The sequence below is a fragment of the Capra hircus genome, unplaced genomic scaffold, assembly GCF_001704415.2.
Source record: "Capra hircus breed San Clemente unplaced genomic scaffold, ASM170441v1, whole genome shotgun sequence".
Taxonomy (NCBI): Eukaryota; Metazoa; Chordata; class Mammalia; order Artiodactyla; family Bovidae; genus Capra; species Capra hircus.
The window spans coordinates 614-4,338 of record NW_017212211.1 but is presented as its reverse complement, the minus strand read 5'-3'; the positions used below and the strand labels follow the sequence as shown (position 1 = coordinate 4,338).

Sequence of the window (3,725 nt, the reverse complement as noted above, 5' to 3'; positions counted from 1 at the left end):
TGTGCAGGACTCCAGGATGTCAGGGAGGAAGGCAGTGCTTACCTTCAGGTGGGTGTCCAGATTCTCCCTAAGTGATGATGGTGAGTACATCTGCCAAGACCATAAAACTACTGTAACTATTAAACTCTGCATTTAAGTAGTTGTGCCAACAAACTGGGCTTCCCAGGTGCTAAGTGATAAAGAATCTGCCTACCAATTGAGGAGATGAGGATTCAATCCCTGGGTCAGAAAGATCCCCTGGAGAAGGGAATAGCATCCCACTCCAGTATCTTGCCTGGAAAATTCCATGGACAGAGGAGCCTGTTGGGCTACAGTCCACGGGGTCACAAAGAGTCAGACACCACTTAGCAACTCACACACACCTACAAATTATGAAATGACAATGATTAGTATCCTGGCCACATCTCACAGACTGCCCAGCAGTAAAATATACATCTCTTCCCGCCTGCTGCGCCCACCACTGTGCTTCCAGAAAGGCTGCTCCCGGAAGGTGCAGACAGGAATTCAGCCTGCAGAGATGCAGAGGGACTTTCTGTGCAGTGGGCATGATTGTATCACAGACGCAGAGCAGTGACCCAAGCGGCTCCGCCTTCCTGCTCCTGAGCAGAAGAGTGGGGAGATGCTCCTGCTTCGGGAGGGGTGACACTTTCTCTAGTTTCTTGAGCAGGTGAAAGAGCTCACTCTGCTGCCAAGATAACTGATTGTAAGAGTACATAAACACTTTTTCAATGTGTGTGAAATATGACTGATTGATGAATTGATTTTCCGTGTTTTTGTTGCTGTTCAGTCCCTAGGTCATGTCTGACTCTTTACAACCCCAGGAACTGCAGCACGCCAGGAGCTTTGTTCTCTCTTTCCTGACTTTTCTATCCCTTCGGGTTGCTCCAGAAATGCTGCTGCTTAAGTCAGTTCCAAGAGGACACCTTCCTGACAAGATAGTCCTTCTGAAGGGCCCTGTGGATCAGAGCAGCTCACTCTGTAAATATTGCAGGTGTTGTGTGTCCTTCCCTGTCCTTCACTGTCAACCAGAGTTTGCTAAAACTCACGTCCATTGAGTCAGTGATGCCATCCAACCATCTTATCCTCTGCCACCTCCTTATCCTCTTGCCCTCAATCTTCCCCAGCATCAGAGTCTTCTCCAGTGAATCGGTTCTTCACACCAGGTGGCCAAAATATTGGAACTTCAGCTTCAACATAAGTCCTTCCAATGAATATTCAGGGTTGATATCCTTTAGGATTAACTGGTTTGATCTCCTTGCAGTCCAAGGGACTCTCAAGAGCCTTTTCCAACACCACAGCTGTAAAGCATCAATTCTTTGGCACTCAGCCTTCTTTATGGTTCAACTTTCACATCCATACATGATTACTGGGGACCATAGCTCTGACTATATGGACCTTTTGTGGGTAAAGTAATGTCTCTGCTTTTTAATATGCTGTCTAGTTTGGTCATAACTTTTCTTCTGAGGAGCAAGCATCTTTTAATTTCATGGCTGCAGTCACCATTTGCAGTGATTTTTAAGCCCAAGATAATTAAATCTGTCACTATTTCCTCATTTTTCCCATCTATTTGCCATAAAGTGACAAGACCAGATGATGCAATCTTAATGTTTTAATGTTGAGTTTTAATCCAGCTTTTTCACTCTCCTCTTTCACCTGCATCAAGAGGTTCTTTAGTTTCTTTACACTTTCTGCCATCAGAGTGGAATCATCCGCATACCATTGTGGTTGTTGATACTTCTCCTGGCAATCTTGATTCCAGCTTATGAGTCATCCAGCCCTGCATTTCACATGATGTACTCCACGTATAAGATAAATAAGCAGGGTGACAATATATACCCTTTACGTACTCCTTTCCCAATTATGAACCAGTGCATTGTTCCATGTCCAGTACTAACTGTTGCTTCTTGTCCTGCATACAGGTTTCTTGGGTATTCCCATCTCTTTAAAAATTTTCCACAGTTTATTGTGATCCACACAGTCAAAGGTTTTAGTGTAGTCAATGAAGCAGAAGTAGATTTTTAAAATCCCCTTGCTTTTTCTGTGATCCAGCAGATATTGGGTCTGCTCTGGTTCCTCTGCCTTTTCTAACCCAGCTTCTACAACAGAAATTCTTGGTTCATGTACTGCTGAAGCCTAGCTTGAATGATTTTGAGCATAATCTTGCTAACATGTGAAATGATTGCAATTGTATGGTAATTTGAACATTGTTTGGGATTCATTTTGATGAGATGAGGTTACTGAGAAAGAGACTATCCTGTGCCTGGTTTGAACACAAACAATACACACAGCGCCTGCGATGTTTACAGAGGGGGCTGCTCTGAGCCGCAGGGCCCTTACAGAAGGAATATCTTCTCAGAAACTCTCCTCCTGGAACTCACTTACGCAGCAGCATTTCTGGAGCAACCAGAAAGGATGGAAAAGTCAAGGAAAGAGAATAAATCTCCTGTCACTGAAGATGGAGAGTCTGCAGGTGAAACTCAGCAGGATACACAATCTTGGACTGAATTTTAAAAACCAGACACTAGCTTCCAGGTCACACAGTCATCCATCAACTATGTGGCCTGGAATTTTCCTTAACACACTGTGAAATATTTCAGCATATATAATCTGAATTGTCATTGAAGAGTTAATGTCATTTTAAGGGATTCTATCTGGGGGGATGTCAATGGGCTGAAAACAGGCATTTCTGGAGAAAAGTGCATAGGTTCCTTTTTGCACTGTCCCGCTCCAGATTCCTCTCTGTGGGGCAACCCAAGAATTCATAGGTCCTTGGCTCTGAGGAGCCAGACCTGGAAGAGCTTTGACAATACCTCTAGCAGAGCACACTGGAGAGAGAAACAACACCCCCTTCCAGGGCTGCCCGCAGCCAGAGCCCCATCTGCACTCTGGGTTTTGTGCTCAGCTCCCCCGCAGCCCTGTGTCACTGTGTCACTCAGAGCACAGTAGTACACAAGCCGAGTCTGATGCTTGCACTGCCCGTTTCTGCAGGTGGAAGGACCTGTCACTCTGAACAAGAGTGGCCTGAAAACCTTCACTCTTCGGCTTCGGGTCTCTCGCCTGAGCCTTTCAGGAGGAGTTGAGGAGCTTTGTTGAGATGCTGGACGTACCAGTAAAGATAGGGAGTAAGACCAGCAGTCTGGTAAGTGCAGTTCAGGGTCATAAGAGCCCCCTCTGAGACAGTCACTGGGCCTTCTGTCTGGGTCACTGAGTCACCATTGGTCCCTCCTGGAAGAAGAATCACTTTGTTATAGGTAGAAATGTACAGGAGGAGAGTTTTCAGCCAGGGAAGTAATGTAAAACTTACCTATAATCATAGAAAAATAAAAAAATCATTAACATGTAGGATAAAAATGTTACTTACTGAATATTAAGATGATCAGAAGAACTGAGTGAGTGGCAGAATGCATGTTCGCAAAGAAAGCGATCCCTTGTTCCCTGCAATACACCAGTCTAACAAATCTAGTCTCCATCTGGATGTTACAGAAGCTCATCACTCAGAAACTGAGAGCCCCTTTCTGTACAGCAGCAATATTCTGTCTTGTGGCTACAAAGTAGGCAAGTGAAACCAGCTCCTGAATACAATGAGGAACCGCATCTGAAGGAAGGCCCGCCCTTCTGGTGGTGATCGGTGAAAATTGCACCACAGTCGAGTCTGACCTATTTCTCCTGATAATAGTTTGTGGGTACTTATAGAGAAATGGGACAGGACCCTAAGAAGAGAGTCC

General features: G+C 45.0%; 1 pseudogene; it reads right to left on the bottom strand.

Annotated features, from left to right (window-relative positions):
- Positions 1-2,759: 2,759 nt before the first annotated feature.
- Positions 2,760-3,407, bottom strand: LOC108635227 (annotated as a pseudogene).
- Between the last annotated feature and the right edge of the window lie 318 nt (positions 3,408-3,725).